This window comes from Taeniopygia guttata, chromosome 2 (assembly GCF_048771995.1).
Source record: "Taeniopygia guttata chromosome 2, bTaeGut7.mat, whole genome shotgun sequence".
NCBI lineage: Eukaryota > Metazoa > Chordata > Aves > Passeriformes > Estrildidae > Taeniopygia > Taeniopygia guttata.
In genome coordinates, this window is record NC_133026.1 from 11955129 (window position 1) to 11975007 (window position 19879).

The following is a 19879-nucleotide window of genomic DNA, read 5'->3' on the forward strand; positions in this document are numbered from 1 at the left end:
AGGCCCCGGCCGGCTTGGCATAGCGGGGGACTCTCTTAGAAATGCCTTTGTGTGAAAAATGCGTATTTTATGATTGGCTTTTCGCAAATGTTACAATGAATAGTATATCTGCAAAAAGCCAATCATAAAATACGCATTTTTCACAGACCTCACTGGGGCTGCACAGGATGTCGTACCCGCCAGGAGAGTGTGCTTGTACGTGCCTGGGCTTTTATTCCTTCTGTTTTGTAAATTAATAGGGTTTTGAGATAGTAGCTTGACATTTGATTCTGTACTGCGTGTTCATGAGGCTGCTCAGGACAGCACCGGTGAAGTTTGGCCACCAAAGTGCCAATCCCCGTTCCGGGCTGTCCGAGCCTCGCTGCCTGATTTAGAGGTGAGAAGCCTGCCTGGTGCCAAATGAGAGTACATGGCATCTTGTATCTGTAGTAAAGGGCAGGTGCTTCCCATGTCTCATGCTGCTTGTCCTCAATTTTTTTGCTATAATGTTAACCAAAAAAAAAAAAAAAAAAATTAAAGTACAAAAGTATGCTGGGAATTTTTGTGTCCACCATCTCTGCTCTCTTCCTCCTCCTCTCTGGCAGGAGTTGCTGCTCCAGCTGCTGCTGCGGTCAGTCACTACAGGGATGTTCTCTTCCTCTCGTGATTCTGGATGCACATTAGCCCTCCTGCCCCTGCTGCCTGCACACTGTCCTAGGGCACATCCACCACCTCCCCAGTGGCCACATGACTCCTGATTGCTCCAAGACCCTTCATTTTCTCTGGCTGCCTCATTTGTATTTTCCATATAATTTTCCTATTCATCAATTTCTAAATTAAACTTAAAAGTCTGGCCACAGTTAAAGTCCGGATGTTGTGCGTTAACCCATATAATCTATCTTTATTTTTATCTTTCTCATTCTTTTTTAAGGTTAGTGAAAAGATCCAGTAGCTCATGTAAAGCTTAGATCCTGGATACTAGCAAATTTGTTTGCTACCTACTTTTATTATACCTGATTTCTTTCCTACCTTCTACCAATTCACCTCCTCTCTTTGTTCTATTTTTCTGTATTTGTGTCAGATTAGGTTCAAATCCCACCCCTTTCATGGGACCTGCTTCCAGTATGTTTCTTTTCAGTATGTGCATATGTTCCCAGAAGTTATGTCTAACACTGTGAATAATCAGTCATTATAGGAACTTCAACATTTGTTCAAATTAAAACCAGACAATGATGTAAACATATAATGAACAATGTTCTCACAAGAATGATCATATTAAAAAAAAATATTTCTGAGCCTTGCATAGAACCACGAGATTACACTGCATGGTTCAGTTTTCAAATACTTCTAAATGTTTCCATATGCTTATGGTTTATCATTGGTCTCAAGGTTAATTTGTAGCATTTTTTGTATTCAAGGTTATACTGTTGTTTCTGTTGACTGTTCAGTTTCTTTATTTTACTAACAGTTTGCTAATCTGACCATAAGCTACTGTCTCTCTTTACAGATTTCTTGTCATCAATATTTAGTTTTCTTCATGGCTTATAACATTCATCTTAATGGAACATCAGGCTGGCATTCTGCTGCAGACATTTATTTACTTTAGTTGATGTGTATATTGGAAGGATGATTTTCTGGCTGTCTGTTTTCATAGCACTGACATAGCGTTTGACAGGCAACCTTTCACAAACTTCACCAGTCTGAGCAAGCAGAGTTTCAAAATACATCAAACATCATTCCTAAACTTAATCACAAGATGGAAGTCTTTTATGTGATTCTTTTGACAACTTTAAAATATTTTTGCTTTTTTCTGCTATTGTCTTTGATATGTTTTATACATCAAAGCTTTCCTTCTGTGAAACAAAACAGAAACAGGTATTTTACACGATTTTTTTTTTTTTCATTGTCTTGCTGTGTAAGATCTCTGGTGATAATGTAAGAGTAGTACATTGTATTCTTTGTCAAGTATAGTCACACACACACATATATGTAACATGACTTCTGTATCTTAAGAAAATATTAATTCAGGAAAACCACTGGCATGTGAAAATATAACAGATTTAACATTAGTTTTGTTGACTTGTCTTGATAAATGACATAAAACCATTTTGATTACCATGACCAGATTTTGCTTTCAGTTATTTAGCAACAAATTCTATGTAACAGCAATTGCGTCAAGTGAGCTTTTCCAATGGTGAGAATGAGATGATAATTTAATTCTCAGTGTTTGAGTAGAGAAATACTTTTGCTTAGTATTATTTTCCTTCAAAATATTTTATTTTCAATCACATAAGATATTTGATCTAAAAAGTCCCATGCCTACACAAGCTGTTTCTTACCAAAAATAATTCAACATAATTTGTTCAGGAATGAAAAAGCTATTTTGTGTTTAACTAAGAAGTTCCATTCTTTATCCTCAGCAGCAGAGGTTGGTCCTTCCCTCTGGACAAATGTGTCTTATATTCAAAGACAGTGAGGCCCAAAGTTTGCCAAGTTTAAAATATCTGAAAAAGAGAGACTGTCTGCCTCCCAGCCCTTTCCTGAAGGCCACAAGTAAAGGCTGTTTTCACGACTGAAGGGGGTTCATGACACTGGTGTTAGCTGGTGGGTTGGGAATGACCTTTAGCATCCCAGATGCCAGCCCTTCTCTACCCCAGTTCCCTGCAATCACCACCCATCACCTTCCTGAGAGAGGTTCTGCTAATGACAAGTCTTTGAGAGGATAAGAGCATGATCCCAGCTTCAGCCGTACCTTGAACATCTCAGAACCCTACTAGTACCCTTTGTTTTTGTACCAATTTTGTTTCTGGAATTTATCACAGAATCATGCAACAGTTTGTGTTGGAAGGGACTTAAATGATCATCTAATTCCAACATGCCCTGCCAAGGGCAGGGACACCTTTCACTATGCCCAAAGTTCTATCCAACCTAGCTTTGAACACTTCCAGGGATGGGGCTTCCACAGCTGCACCGGGCGACCCACATCAGTGCCTCAGCACCCTCATAGCAAGGAACTTTTTCCTAAAATCTAATCTAAACTTCCCTCTTTCAGTTTATGGCCATTACCTCTTGGCCTACCTCTACATGCCTTTACAAAAAAAACCTCTCTAGATTTCTTGTAGGCTCCCTTTAAGAATGTTCATTGTTGGGCGACAGTTCATGTCTATCCTTAAGAGTATTTCTTCAATAGCAAAACCTCAGCAAACCAAGAAGATTGTGTATCACAATTGTTAGACGACATTCAGTGGGGCACTGAGGTCAGTATTTTACAAAGTCACATGGAGAGGAACCCCATGCCTCAGCACACCTTCTCATTTACCCTGTCTATAATTTTTTTCCAGACAAGTTTGCAAGAGGCAGAGACAGAAGCTGATGGTTGTACTGCTGATGCTTTTCTTCTTCCTTCCTAATTTCACAAGCGTCTCTTTAACCTGTAATTTAGGATTTGGGGCTTTCCCAGGGATTGTCTGCCCACTAGTAGCCTCCTGTCTGTAGCATTTGGAAGAAATGGAACATTATGAAACAAATACACGTTAAAGAAAAGGGGAATGTTCCCCACAAAGATTTTGCAGTCTAAATCAGAATGAAAGCAAAGCCCAGTGTTGAGGGTGTTGATTTGTCTACAATTTATTTCAAGAGATCCCATAAGGTGGATATAGGGCTTGCACTGGGCTTGGTGGCCCCATGCAGGACTGCAGCTGGCACGTGCAGACCCTGCTTTGTACTGTCCTGTCAGAGAACAGGATAGTGCTATTGCTACAGTGCCAGAAGTAGGTTTGTTCCCAATGATTTGAAGAAGGAAAAAAGGAGACTCATGTGCCTTGCTAAAAGCCTGGATAAGGTAGTATATCAGAAGAGCATCTGTGGTTTAGGGTTATTGTAAGCAGACCAGAATATCTGGTTGGGGTCAAAACAAAAACCTTACTTACTAGTTTACATTTCAAATAATTTTACTGCCCTCTTTAAAAATCTCAAAATATTAACATTTTGATCACTTCTTCTACTAACAAATAGTGTGACAGGGAGGAATTTGGGGACAGGAAGGTAAAGGGGAAATAAGCATTTGGATCAAGGCTGACAAAAAATATGTGGTCCTGTAATATTATGCATATATATAAGTGAGGTCACATATCAATGTTATTTACACAAAACAGGATATTATGAAGGAATAAATGAAAAACATTGCTACAGAATATCACAAATGTAGAAGTGGCAAGTTGCTCAACACCTCAGTTTCTCAGGTGTTAAGCAGAACTGTGTGCACAACTTGAATGCTGCCTCTAAATTGCAATTTAGTGTTGTATTCAAACTCTGTATGAGTCACTTGTTAACAATGGCAGCTGAAGGAGTATTGTTCTGTTTGAAAGGACCTTCCTTGGCTGGTTGTGTATAACACCCAGAAATATTCTGCTATGTGGCTTACCTACTATTACCAGATTTTTTATTCATCCTTTTAGAAACATTTTGGGAACAGCTCCACTTAATATGAGCAATATTAATTGCTGTAGGGAGGTAGCACTAACATAGATTATAATGAGTTACATCAAAGCCCATTTTTCCTCAACAGAAAAAAAAGCCAAAAGCCTCACTGCTGAGAAATTTCACTGTTGTTGTCACAGACCTGTTCAGAGACTACAGCCCACAACACCAAGAAGAGGATAAAAATATTCTCGATTCTGCAGACTGATGTAGATTTTATGAATTTTCTTTTAACCTTTGTTGGCTAACCTTAGTTAGATTATATTTAATTTTTCAACTTCTTTGTTGAACCACAGTGAGACAAGCCAGGGTAGAGATTAATGCTGTGCAGATGTGGTCTCTCACATAACTCTAACAAGGTTCATCAGTCTTGCTCCTGTCACTCTACTGACAGAGAGCCTTTATTAAGTCTTTAGCAATGCAGATACACAAATAGCACAGCTACAGGCCAAAGAAAACGCTTTGTGCGTAGGAATGACAATGTCTGCATAAAGGAGTTGTGGAGTTTATGTGAGAAATTTCATTTTCAAAGGGAGCTCACTGTCTATGTCTGCAAAACCACATTCTAGATCCTGTGGAGGTGTAGTAAGGGGAAAAAAAGCTAAATACTTGCCTGCACTATGAGTATATTGAGGATAGGTGAGATCTATCTGATACTGTCCAGAATAGATGGAAAACTGCTCCGTATCTATTTACATTTCAACTGCCACACTCCAGAAATAATTCTTTCACATTATCTCTTACATTTCATTTTGGGAGGAGGACTCAAAGGAAAGAAGAAGCATTTAACCCTCCCATTTCTTGCAAATTTTGCATACTTAAGTGTTGCAGCATAAGTCACAGTCAAGACAGCCATAATACACAAAACACCACCATATAATTTCAGAAAGCATCAACACATTCAGACTAGCACCTTACCACTTTACTTCAGGTGTCTGCCCATACAGAAAAACATCATATCACTTCAGAAGCATCTGCTCTTCTTGTTCTTTAGCCCAAACTTTTATCCCCCTCATGTTCATGCACTGCACCTGCGTGCCCTCTGTTCCCTTTGGGGTTGGTCAGTGTCCCTGGGCACTCCATGGCTCATTGCTGTCAGTGCTGCTCACCTGCTTCTCACAGCTGTGCCCATGGGGATGAGGTTTGGCCACAGCCCCACTCCCAATCACCACAAACCGTGTACCTACACTTAAGTATCAAAGCTAGAGGGTGTCCCCATGATAAAAAGCATCTTCAACTGTAAAGTCAGTGAGGAGAGAAGGTTGTATGAATTAAGACGCTTGGCCCTGGTCTCCTCAAGTCACTATGTGGCCCTACGATATAACTGAGGAGAGGGAATTTTAGTTTAAATTACTGAAATAGTGAGAGAGCTGTAATACAGCTTCCTGGGGCAGTGTTTTTATAGTATGAAATTGTGCTTCATCCCTCTGTATGTGGAAAAAGGGCCTTGAAGGAATTTGAAGTGCAAAACCCTGGCATTAAGTTAATGGTTGTGTAAAGTGATGGCAGCCTAACCCAGTGAAGTCCTGTTCCAGTTGCCTTTTAGAAAAGGTTTTTGAGAAACTTAAGTCTATAATTTTACCAGGTTTCATTTCAGGTCTAAGTTTTTCACTTCAAAAGCCTGAGTGAATTAACATTCATATGATCTGAACCACCAGGGGTGACATTGCCAGAGTCCGTACTCCAATAGCCAGAGGAGCAATTCCTTACCAATCTTCAGCTTTCCTTATTATGTGTGAACACATAGCGTACTCAGCTGGGTGAATTCAGACATGCTGAAGTATCAGTGACAGCAAAAATGCCATATTTTCAACTGTGACTACAGAAGTTTGTTATGTGATGAGACAGGCGCTTACATAAGTTGTGTACATTACATCGAAGTAAAGCCATTCCCCATTATCTGTCCCCATATTGCAATTTTGTCAAAGCCTCTCATCCCTACTCTGATCTTTCATTTCCTGTGCTAGCAGTGTAAAATCATAGAATCATTTAGTTTGGAAAAGACCTTTAAGATTATCAAGTCCAACCATTACACTCACACTGCTAAGACAGCCGCTGAACCATGTCCCAGAGCAGCACATCTACGCATCTTTTAAATTCCTCCAGGACTGGTGACTCAACCACTTCTCTGTTCCAGTGATTGACAACTCTTTCCATTAAGATATTTTTCCTAATACCCAATCTAAACTTCCCCTGATGCAGCTTAAGGCAATTTCCTCTCGTCTCTTGTCACTAGGAGAAGAAGCTGATCCCCACCTGGCTGCACCCTCCTTCCATGGAGTTGTAGAGAGCAATGAGGTCCCCCTGAGCCTCCTGTTCTCCTGGCTGAACACCCCCAGCTCCCTCATGTAACTTGTGCTGCAGACCCTGCTCCAGCCCCATTCCCTTCTCTGGACACAATTCAGCACCTCTGTGTCTTCCTTGTCAGAAATATTGAGCAGGACTCACACTGAGCCAAGGCCTTTTCTGTTTTTCATGTGGCCACAGTGGCCAGGAGGCTGGGGGGGCCTGGGAGGGTGGGAGGAGACAGAGCCAGGACAGGGGACCCCAGTGACCAAAGGGACATTCCAGCCCGTGTGACATCATGCTCAGTATATAAAGTGTAGGAGAAGAAGGAGAAAGGGGTGAAATTTGGAGTGATGGGTTTTGTCTTCACAAGTCACCGCTGCATATGATGGAGTCCTGCTCTCCTGGGAATGACTGAACACCTGCCCACCGTGGGAAACGCCAAATTAAATTCTTTGGTTTTCTTTCCTTTGTTTCTGCTTTTCTTAGGTCTTTATCTCAACCCACAAGTTTTACCCTTTTGATTTGCTCCCCCATCCTGCTGGTGGGACAGTGAGAGAGTGGATGCTGGGGTTTGGTTGTTGGCTGGGGTAAAACCACAACACAACCTGTGATGCATTGGCCATCTTGGCTGCCTGAGCACCATGTAGGCTGCCTGGGCAATCACATGCTGTGGCTGATTTGGAGTGGTGCATGGGCTGATTGCTCAGCAAACTGAGCTTAGAAGGGATAGACTTCCTGCTTTTCCCTCATCTGAGCACTCAGCTTTTCTGTTGCTCATCTTGTCTCTTTAAACAAAACATGGAATCTAATATCCCTGGGACTTCTGCTCTCATCAGGTTCCATTGCAATTACTTGGTAGAGTAGGGGGGAGCTCAGTGATAGGCAGGAAAAGCATGAGCCGCAAGTGTAATTTTCTTAGCAAACTAAGATGTACAAAGGATATCCAGTTAAACTAATCAAAACATTCTCCAGTTCACTGACTCTTCCTAAAAAACAAGGCATGGTATATTCTAAGTAGTACTTGGTTTTAGATTTTGTACTGGGTCTTAAACAGCTGTTTAAAATGCATCACAAAATGCAACTTGACTTACACTTTATTATTGTAAACAAATGCTAAGCAGAAACCATCTGTATCTTCTACTGTTAATGTTTACATGATGCTGCAGTTGGCCAGATCTTATAAACACATTGTAGACATGAGACACAATTTCAAGTCTTGTTAAATGTCTTTTTTGTGTCATCATTTTGTACCATTGCAATTAAACTTTAAAATGCAGGTCATTGTTCTGACGATTTGGAGTCAAAACACTTCAGAAATGTTGAAGATTGTACATAATATATATTTTTTAATTTGCTCAAAGCCCTTGTTTTCAGTTAATCCTCAAGTCTCATGGGTCAAACAATTTCTGCTAACTTACATATGTCATAGTAAGTCATATACTGAAATAAATAGTGTTTCATGAAGTACAAACCAGTGCAATATTGTCCCATGGCTTTTGTTCTTTATGGTGCTTTCTCCATAGCTGTAGTGACAGGGGCAGCTGACTGGAAGGAGAGGTGCACAAGAGAAACAGAAAAGCATCCTTCTGACAGACAGCTGCAGCTCCTGCAGTCATTGAGTTTCAGGCAAGGTACAGACATCCCTGTAAATCTCCTGGGAACTACACCTAGGTAAGGTTGCAGAACTGAGGCAGGGTTTTTATCATGCACATTTCACTTCTACTTACAGTTTTCAGGACATGTAAGTCTCTCTCCTTTGAATAATCCATAAAGTCTTCAAATAGGCAACATGACCTAATCTGCTGAATGATCTCATACTCTGTCAGATGTAAAATATTATCCAAAGTGAATGAAATGAGATGATTTGAAGTTTTGAAAATATGTCTCTGAAATGTATGAACATATTTGTTTCATCTTCCACATGTAATCTAAATAAAGAGCCCATTATGATGTTCTCCACATAGTATACAGCTCATTATGTTCAGCAACATGTCTCTCCCTTCGTGTATTAAAGCAAAGTATTCTCTTTCATCTCTGTTCCTGATAAAGACCTGCCACCTTTTACTGCTTAATAATTGAAGGCAACCTACTACAGAGGCTTAGTGTTGGATGACTGCCTGCAACAATAATATGAAAATCGAGTTAGTATTTTTGATGGCTTTAGTAGTTATTAAAAATGAAGACTGTATGTCAAGACTCGAGGACTCTTAACTTTGCCACTGACTTACAAAAAGAAACCCTGACCTTGCTAAGGTGGGTGGTGACTTCTGCATCAGTATAATCTCTACTTCAGTCATCAAGTCTCTCAGTCTCACTATTTCTCAAGGGAATCATGAGTTAAGGTTGCTATTCTTATCTGTTTAATATATAATAGGATTACATTAATTGATCAGTAGAACTCAGGAATGATATTAATTTCTTTGTCAGAATCATATAATGTGTCACCTGTGTGTTGACATATATAGGTGAAACTTCTAAGTTCCAGGAAAGTTGGCACACGTTTTGCAGAAATGCAAATTTATTTGTATACATTAGAAATTCAAATATACGTTGCTCTTAATCCTTTATTATGACTTTCAAAACAAGGCAATTTTCTGGAATATTTATTTTGAATAAATGGATTTCCTACACAAATGGATCTACTTTGAGCACAGACTTCTAAGTCACCTCTGTGGTGATTTTATACATTTTGAAAACTTAGGGGTTTTTTTGCTGTTAGTTTTCTTGGCAACATGAAAAATAATTCAGTAGTGAATCTTTCTCAAGAGCAAATTCTTTAAAGCTTGTGTTTTGCTCATTTTGACCAAAACCATAGCAAAACTAATGTTAAAAGAACCTATGATGTTAGCTTGTAGCTACAGCCTCCTGTATTGTTAAAACAAACAAATGAGGAGCATTTCAGTGTGGATTTCATCCATATGTATGCAGGATGTACATGTCACACAGCTTTCTATCCCTCTGCAATGTCATCTCCCGTGTCTTCCACAAACAAATGGAGAATGAAGAGGATGTGGAAAAAATGCTGATCTAATCAAGGACTACTCTGCAAATAGGGTCAGCACAGCAAGGTTTCACTTATGGGTTTGTACTTTCATTTTATCAGGAGAAACTGGACTGAACTATGATTAATGGGGTATGTAGTCACAAACAGAAAAATTCCAGCCTGAATTTGTGAGGCTATGACAAAAGGGAACAAAAAATACATTGGAAGACTCTAATTAAAAAATGTGTAGCTAGAAATATGGCATACTCGGCATCTCCAAATCTTCCTGACAATATGTAACATTTTTCACTTTACCTGCTCTATATACTTCACATTTCTGTACTTAACAAGTCAGAAAAAGGCACTCTGTTTCTGGAGCATCAAATATTGTTTTTTAATTTTCCCTATAAGATGAATACCCAATAAAAACATTAAGACCAGGTAGCATATAAGTGTCAGTACACTATATGTCTCTGGAGTGACAACTGAGCACAAAAGTGAGCATGATAATAACTTTGACTTATTCAACTCTTAAACATAACTTAGGGTGCAATTGCATCCAGATGAGGCAATGTCTCATACAGTGCTGCTCTGGGCCAAAGCTTTTGCCTTCTTGCAGTTTGTGTGCCATTATTATGATAAGCTCTTCTATTGTGGTTAACTCAAGCACATACAGTTTGCCATTCAAAACAGACCAACAGAGCTTCCAATAAATGGAATAATGAACATCCTGAATGTTACATACAACATCATTCATTAGAAAAATCACCATATGTGGAAAAATCATTGAATATATATGCCCCAGGCCTGCTTACAGATACACTTCTTTCAGTAATTTATCTATTAAAAATAGAGCTCACCAAACTCACATTTTGCCTTCAGATAACTGTGTTTGGCTAAAATAAACAATTTAACTGTGTGCTGTGTAATGTATCAAGCACCCATGTATGTTGTACACATGCAAACTATTTAGGTAATTTAGCAAACATGCTAAGAATACATCCAGTTTGAGATTATAGATTGTAAATTATAAAATATCAATTATAGAATATTAATTATAGATTATAGATTCTGCTCTCTTAATATTGGCCCCAAACCTTCTTCTGGTACATCAACAGTTTCCAGAGGAAGGTTTGATGTAATTAAATTACAAAGGCTGCATTTATTTGCAAAACTGAACAGTTACATTTTCTGCTTAACACATTGTTCAAAAATAGAAGATATAAAGTCAAGCTAGGAATTCAAACACATTTTCATTTTTAAAAATAACAATCTTGCACAAATAAGCTTTGAAATAATATCTCATGGGTAAGCTTGTTTTGAGAGAAGATTAATTGGAGAATTACATAATGTTGTTAGTAAGCAATTAAAATTCAACAGAGCCTTAAAATTTACACCTTAGGGAACGCTGGTCAAATTTACACATCTTTCAAAAATAAAAGTACAAACTGCTTCCAAAGTGCTGTTACATGCCATGCATATTTAAGAGTTTTCTGCTAAATGATCCGTTTAGCATTGCTTAAATTATCTTGGGAGTACTCTTTTAGTTTTGTGACTTTGGAACTGTCAAAAAATTATTTGTCCTCCACAATCAAACAAGTTTTGTTACACACAATCCGTTCCTTGGATGACAATTTTGCTTTCTTCACACATATTAACAGTTCATTTTTTAAGGAACCAATACTGACAGTGGAGAATCTTAGGTTGGTATGATAGTAGGTGTTGGATTAGTGAGAAGTTACAAAACACCCCCATCTTCTGCAATTTTGGAGACTGCGGAGAAGGTAGAAGGAAAAGTAATAGAATGAAAGACAAAGCTGGTGGATATTTGTGCCATACACAGGGTAATTAACGCTGGCCAGAGAGCAGGGAAGGAGAAGAAAGCTAAACTGAGGCTATGCCATGGGAAGGGGTGATATCAGTTTCAGGTGAGATCAAGGATCATGGCAGACTTAATGCTCAAGAAATGGTATTGGAAAGTGACACCTGCTTTGGTTTGTTCTAGGAAAGTCACAATTTGCAAGTTCATAGCTCCAGAAGCTCCTGAATCATTTCACAGATATCTTTAGAGTTCAGACTGATAGCTTTAGTGTTCAGTTTTTGCAGTGAGTTTCATGGTTTAACCTCAGATTGCAACTAAGCCCCACACAGCTGCTCACACACTCTCTCCGGTGGGATAGAGGAGAGAATTGAGAGTAAAAGTGAGAAAACTCATGGGTTAAGATAAAGACAGTTTAAGGAGGGTGTGTGGGGAGGAAGCTACACGTGCAAGCAAAGGAAAACAGGGATACAGGGTTCCATCATGTGTCATGTCATGCCAAATCCCCATGACAAGTCATGGTGACTTGGCATGACAAACTCCAGCACTCTCAATGTCCCCCCACCACCTTCCTCCCACAGCTTTGTACCCTGAGCTTGGTGGCACATGGTGTGGGACATTCTTGGGTCAGTTGTCCCCTCCAGCCACCCCCTTCCTCTTGCCACCAGCCTCGTCGCTGGTGGGGCAGGGTGAGGAGCAGGAAAGACTTTGACTAGAAGCACTGCCCAGTTGTAGTTAGAACATCCATGTGTTACCAACAGTTTCCAGCTCAAATGCAAGGCACAGCCCCATAGTAGCTATTGGGAAGAAAATTAACTCTGTCCCAGCCAGAGCCAGCATGGACAGCTCCCAGATCTGCACTCAGCCCTGTCCTGCCAGCATCCCTGCAGCCCAGGAATTCCCATGACCTGAGCCTTTTAACACGTGAAGGATTTGTGAGCCTGAGAGCCAGGTTGGTTGTTGGTCACCAAGCCTCTGGAGAATGAGGGCTCGCCTGGATATAGGATTGAGCCCTGTTTTGCAGCATTACTTCTACCCCGGTCTTATTTAAAGCTGATGCCATCACCCTTTTTTATGGCAAAGCCTTGGCTTAACCTCCACTTTCTTGTCAGTCACCCTGCTGGGTTTAGCTTCCCTCCTTTTGCTGTTCCAATTGCATTATCGATTGGGCTGCCTCCAGGAGGAGCTTTTGTTTGACACAGTTGGCAGTGAGACAAGCCGAGCACTTAGAGCTCATTAGGTGGGTGGGATTAGATTCTAAAGCTAAAATCTGACACTGCAGCAAAGTAATAAACCTCCAATGCTGTTCACAACCTTCTCTGAAAATTGAAGGCAGTTATTACATGTGCAGTTTATGATTTGCTGTCTTAAAAGATCTCTGTAGAGATGTGGTAAGATTTCCACTGAAATTATATAAAAATTTTAATATGTGGTCTAGGCTGGGTTTTTGTTGTTTATCTTTCTACAAAACCGTCCATACCATGACAGAACTTTGCAATTATTTTAACTTGAAACTAAAAGCAAAATCTAGGTTTGCAAATGGAGCAAAAAAGGAGTGTATTTTAAAGTGCCATAAAACTGCTGTCATCACTGAAAAACCAAGCTGAAGGTATTCTGTAATAGGAGCAAAAACAGATAGTTTTTTTCCTAAATCAAGAAGAACAATATCTCCTTTTTCACAGCATAGTGAAGATAAGGCTATGTTTGTGTGACACAAGACAACACTGTGTTCCAGATCCCTCTGCCAGCTTCAAGTTATTTGGCGTGGCTGAAGGGCAGAGCACATTCTCATGCAGGGATACTGGTCTGAGTTACAGAAACAGTGTGATTCTCATTCCATGGCAAAAACATCTCCTTAAGACAAGGTGCAATGTGACACTGGTACATTTGTAATGCTTTTAATTTTGTGTCTGGCCAGTCCATCCCTCTGCTGCTTGGTGCACACATACCTGGAATTAATGAATACTTGTGAAGAATGGAGCTGTGATATAGCATGAAAAGGACATGAAGAGATGAAACATCCTATGTGCATGTTTGGCTTTAAACAGCACATGGTAAATAAGATCCCAATGTTGAGTGTCCTGAGAGTTACTAGGAATATCAGTTTATGTTGTACTAGCTATTATCAGCACTAAATAATATTGAGGAAAAAAAACAGTGTATGATCAAAGACAGTATTAATTAATTAACAATTAGTTAACTATCTTCAGTCTTATATTTTCGGTATACTGGGTGTTTTATACAAGTTAAAATTTCTAAACTTAGTTTTGTGAAATAAAATGCAAAGATTGGTATCTAATGAGTAGTTCTCTAAAGGAGAGAGGACATATTAAAAATGTCCCACTCAGCAGTCTGGGCAGGAGTAATCTAGGAGGACAATAACTGAATTATGAAGAAACAACCTGAAGAGTCAAAGCCAAGAGACTGCAGAGTCTCTGTAAAACTTCCTGGCTGTTACAGCTCCAAAGGGAACCACAAACAAGAAAAGAGTGGAGGCCTCTCAGCTTCAGATGTAAAAAAACAAAGTTTGAGCACTCACTGATCGGTGAATACTGCCCTGTGCAAAACATCATTCTTTAATTAAAACTCTTCCTGTCTGCCAAGAGAGGACACCATGTGGTTTTGCTGGCAGCTAACTTTAACCAATAGATTGTAGCATTCTCTGTATACAATATTTTCTTAAAGAACCGGAAAGTTGTGGTTGAAAGGAATGAACATTCCTGCCCTTTGCACCCTTGAACAGAGGGAAACACTAATTGTCCATGAGGAAACAGCCAGCTCGGTTTTCCCATGGCCACTCAAGCTGTTGCACATCTGCACAGAATTAAAAGTTATTATTTCCAACTAAATATACATACATATGTAAACTGTGCATTTATTAGTTGTAGTTGTGTTTAAGGGCCATGATTAAAGATCACGATCTTCTTGCATGAAGGACTTCACATGATAATGAAGACAGTTTTTGTCCCCAGACTGGCTGAGGGAAATCCAGTTGGAATATTTCCCCATTGTGAACTGTGATTAAGCAATGCCTTGAAAAAAATTTAATGAAAACATTGTCCATAATTTTCAATAGCAGTTTTCCAATTGAATCAGAGCATAACCTGTCTGACAATTAGCACGCAATGATGTCTGTCCCTAGAGATAAAAAAATATCAGTTTGACTTTGCTTTTACATTTCAAGGGTTGATGCACTCGTGTTTGGAACTAGGCTGATATCAAATGTGTCCAGCTGGAATATACATCCCACTCACTGATGGAATCTAGTGCGGGGTGTTTTCTGTGGGCGAAGTTCACCAGAAAGGAAATGGAAAAGGTGCCAATATTGTAAGGCATTTCGATTTGCACAGAGAATACCCCATATGTTAGAACTGAAATCAGCAGGCAGAGTGCTGAATGACACAGGGTGGCAGCACAGATCAACAATACTGCCTTCTGCCCATAGGAAGCATAATAAATCCCTGTGTCCTTGCAGAAATTTGTGATTTTTATTGGGGCTATTTTGTTCATGGTTTATTGTCACTGTGTGATAGTTTTCCTTAAAAGATTGTTCACCTCAAGTTGGATTGAAGTCAAGGTAATTACTCTGGCTCATTCTTGTGCTAAATTAAATCATTACTGCGTAAGAAACAAGCTCGTAGGGTGGGCAAAGTTAGACATTGCAGGTAAAATCCTGGAACATTGTTGAAATCAAATGAGTGGGTTTTTATGGACTTCAATGGGACCTGGATTTCAATGCTGGACTAGGGCTTTTAGCAGATCAAAGGACAGTAAGATTCAGGCATTTAAGTAATTTAAGTCACTTAGGTTTGAGGAGAGTGTTGCAGAGGAGGGATCTAACTTGTTTGAAAATTCTAATCCCAAATCCACGTTCAGCCACTTGCCTCACTGACCTGATTCCTAGGAGTTTTGCATGTTTACACTCCCTGTTGTCTGAATGCAAATGTGTTGAGAAAGTATGTGATGTTACCTTTCCTGGAATTTCTCTCCTTTAAGGGATTCAGTTTGAAAAAATAATATATTGTTTTAGTCTCCACATATTCCTGTTGTGTAATGATATCCAAAAGGCAAAATTAACTTATAACTTTCAGCAGAAGTAAACTTAAGATGTATTTCTCCATGTCTAGGATGCAGAAATTTGGGTTAATTTTGGCTGCCTTGTCCAGCTGGGTTTCCAGCCCACAAAGACATATGCAGCTTCTTATCTTTAAGAATACTAGTTTTGCCATTGCAATTACATGAAATTACTCCCATGTTTTAAGTGCATGTTAGCAGAATCAAGGACCTTAAGTACACTGTGAGGTAGCGCTCATTCTCTAAATTCTGTGACTCAATGGGAAGTAATAAATGCATAATGCCCTTGCATTTTCTAGCCACAATGTCAGCATTGCTTTAATTTAATCCATTGTATTTATTTTCTCAGGAACAAAAGTCTCGTTTATCAGTTATTTTGAAAAAGAAAAAAAAAAAGGTTTTCTTCAATTTGCTTAGTCATTTATTATTCTTCAATGTGCTTTCAGCTCTTGTCCATTGTGAAAAACGCTATAGTAACTGGAGATACAATGAAATTATGACATCTCAGGAGAAAAGAGACTGAAATCTGTGCAAATGAGAGAAGAAAGGATTTTTAGCTACTGTTCATAACTCTTTTCATTCATTTTGAGTGATATCTACTGAGTAGCTCTGTCTACTAAGCATTATATGAGAAAATAGGTTTTACTTTTCTGGATAGCTGATGCTGAAAATAGGTGCTTTTTTCAGATTTGATTTCTTCTCTTTTGAATGAAAAACCAAAACACTTCACCCATCCTTTAAATGCTGCAGTGAAGATAAAGGTCAAGTGCTTTATCTTCATATAAAGATGATTACAATAATCTCCTTACTCATTCCCTTAAAAAAACTGACTTTTCAGTGCCCTCCATATCTTTTGTGCAGTCCTTCTTTGCTTCTGGACATCCTTGTTTCATTCCCATTTACTGAATATAAGAGCACTGCTTTGGTGCAAATGACTGCACATTGCACCCACTATCATTAGATACACACATTAGATAGAGGGAAGATAATAAACGGAAAAGAAGTTGGCTATAAGAGGGAAGAATTCTGCCACGAATTGAGGCAATCTGTGTCAATGTCAAAAGGAGGAAGGACATTTTCATGGCATACATTATGCAGCTCTAAACACTTCCTTGAATGTACATTCTGAGCACATAGTCTCCATTATAGAGGTTGTAAGGAGATTTTAAACTTTTATTCCTCAGGGTTTCATCCTGCAATGTGGTGTTGAAAGGCTGCAACTCCTTCTGAAATCATGAAAGTGGTGGCAGAATGTTAGCTCATTTAAATACTTGTAGATCCATTGAAGTATTTTTCCTTCTTTCAGTAACAGTTCACCCCAGCAAAAATCCTCGTCCTTAGAAAAAGGAATTTAACAGTTCCAGAAGCTGTTCATTTGCTACAAGATCAGATCAGCAGGCATCAACGGCACCATGAAGCATATTCCCAAGAGGCAGCTGGGAATTCATACATCTTGGGTGTCTGTCAGAATCCTGGTGCTAAGAAAGCAAGCACAATTCAGAGAGGAAGAAAAACCTGAGCAGTAACTACTTTGTTGCTAATATTAAGGTGGCATCTGATATTTGAAAGTTTAATCCTGTTATATTATGATACACTCAGATTAGACAGTAAATGAATTTTTAAAATAGCCGAAACGGCTAGGGATAATTACAACCAAATTGTCCTCAGTACTGTTTAAAGAATCAGTAAGATAATAAAGATTATTAAGAAATTGCCCAAAATAGCTCCAGTTATATTATCTCACCTCCAAGAAAAAGTACCCAAGATGATTCCATCAGCACATCAGAGCACTGAGAATTTCTATGGAGATGTGAGGTGTAATGGATAACCTGACAAATGTAACTATTATGGTTTGAGCACATCACCAAAATAGCTCCCTGCCTTCTGGAAAGTAACAGTATGTTTTAGAATAGCTCAGACTCAATTCATATTGATCCACATAAAGAATAATGACCAACCACACTGTTTCAGTAGAATTAATCCAATCTCTTTCCCTACTTCTCTTGTTGAAGCCTCAAGAGAGAATTATTGATTTCTTATACTGTTATGCTCATTCACTTACTATGTGGCAATGACCTACTTTCTGTTTAACACAGTGAACGCAGAACTCTGACTGCACGAACATACAGCATTAGGCTTGTGCATATAGAGCTGTGATTGTCAGAGATAAAATCTGACATCCAATAAGTCTTTGATCTTGAAAGGAAATGGTGCTTATTTGCATCTAAATGCTTGCAAGCAATTGCAGGTAATCCAAATGGAGAATCAAAGCCAGAGAAGCTTTTTGTGAGTAATTCACATTTTAAAATTCTAGGCAAAAAGCAGCTTTGTTTTGATTTGCTCAGAGAAGCATGGGCACTAAATTTGTTGAAGTTTATAAAAGCAGCTCCTTTCCAAGTCCTTGTGACCTTGCCTTTGGCCATTGCAAAATAAATGCTCATTAATGGAGCAGAAAGTGATATTTATTTGTTCCTTGGAAGGCTCTTACTTGAGAAGGATGCAACCTGGAGGGGATGTTGATATTGATTATTATAAAAAGCAAATAACATGTTTCCTCAGATGTACTTGCACATGTACTGGGGAGAATGGAAAGCCAGGTAATGAATAACAGGTTTGGCTCAAAGGCTTGTGGAGTGCACATCAGCACACCTCAGGATTGTGGGCAGTAACAGCATGAGTGACACATGGCTTTATGGCAGGACTGCTTTGGCACTGGGCAAAGCTTCCTTAATCCTGCATGCTTTGTGCCAAGAAAATTGATTTACTTGAAATGTGGAAAATTGAATGATCCCACTGTCAATTAGTGATGTCCTTCATGTGAAGGCAGGAAGAAGGCTCCAGAAGTCAAAAATTAATTGGAATATTTGAAAATTTGGGTTGAGTAGAATGAAACTTCCACTGCAAAAATCCTCTGTAAATGGAACTTTCATTGGTGATTTTTGTTTTGTCTTGTTTTGTTTTGTTGGTGTTTTGGGTTGGGGTATGTTTTTTTTTGTTGTTGTGGTGGTTTTTTTTTTGTTTGTTTTTTTTTTTTTTTTTTTTTTACAGAAAGGACATTTAAAAATAAAATGCACATTTTGCATTGCATTTGCATTGCATTGCATTTGCCCAGAGGTACTGGGCAATACTTTATGACATGGAAAAGACTTTAAGTTTTCATCTAGCTTAGATTCCTCAAAATGAATGCAGGCTGTGGTACATACACGTTTTGATTGAATTCATATTGCAAGGCAGATTTTCATATTTTTCTTCTCACTCAGCATTCCTCCAGTGTCTTCATAAAATTCCTGGTGAAGCTGGGCATTACTCAGTCTAGTTATCAAGCAAGCTCTAAGTGAGTATTTAGGACTTTACATGAGAACCTTTAGCCAAAGACAGAGTTTAGCTCCTTGCCCTGGTGTGCGTGCCCTGGTTTTCTACTGTTATAAGCATGTGAATCATGGTTACAGAGATAATATATAAATGTGTGTCAAAAGTTTCTTCATTTTTCTACTGCATTTGTTTGAGAAAAGTAACATATTCATCTACTCAAAAATAAAGGAACTATGAAAAATTAAAAAATGGGGTTTTTATATGGTCTAGTGAAAAAATATCAACAAAATTTGTTTTCAGTTTCAAGAATCTCTTAAAAATTAATTTTATTTCCTTTAAATTGCTCTCTTTCTTATGTTTAACAAAAATGAAGCCATCTCCTGAAAATGAAAAAAACCCTCCATTATAAATGAAAAGAAGTATTGCTACAAGACATTTCCAGTGACACATCCTTAGATTTACTTTTAATGTGCATATATGACAACATATTTTTAGAAGTTCAGAGCTATGCCTCTGTAGCTGCTAGTTGCCCTGTGTTACTTGTCAAGCAAGTCTTTTACAGTGCATCAAAGAACAGGATCACTAGCCATTTTTCACATGCTGAGTTTCAAATACAAGTTTATCCAGTTTTTGAGTGATTTTTCTGGGGGCAAAAATGCTCATATCACTTTTTTTTCACAGTTCAGAAGCAGCAAGGCTTTTCACCTTTTCATAATTCAAAATACTTTACGAACTTTACTCATGCTGTAAAAGTTAATTAGCAGCTATTATAACATTCCTTTCACTTTCTGACAAGACATATAGGTGTGTGTATATATATATATATGTATAATTATAGTTTTGCGTTCTTTCATTCAGTTCCTTGCACCATCTGAACCTGCATGGTAAATGACAATTATTGTCTCTGAGTTTTCTAGCGGTATTAATGTTCAAAGTCACAGCGA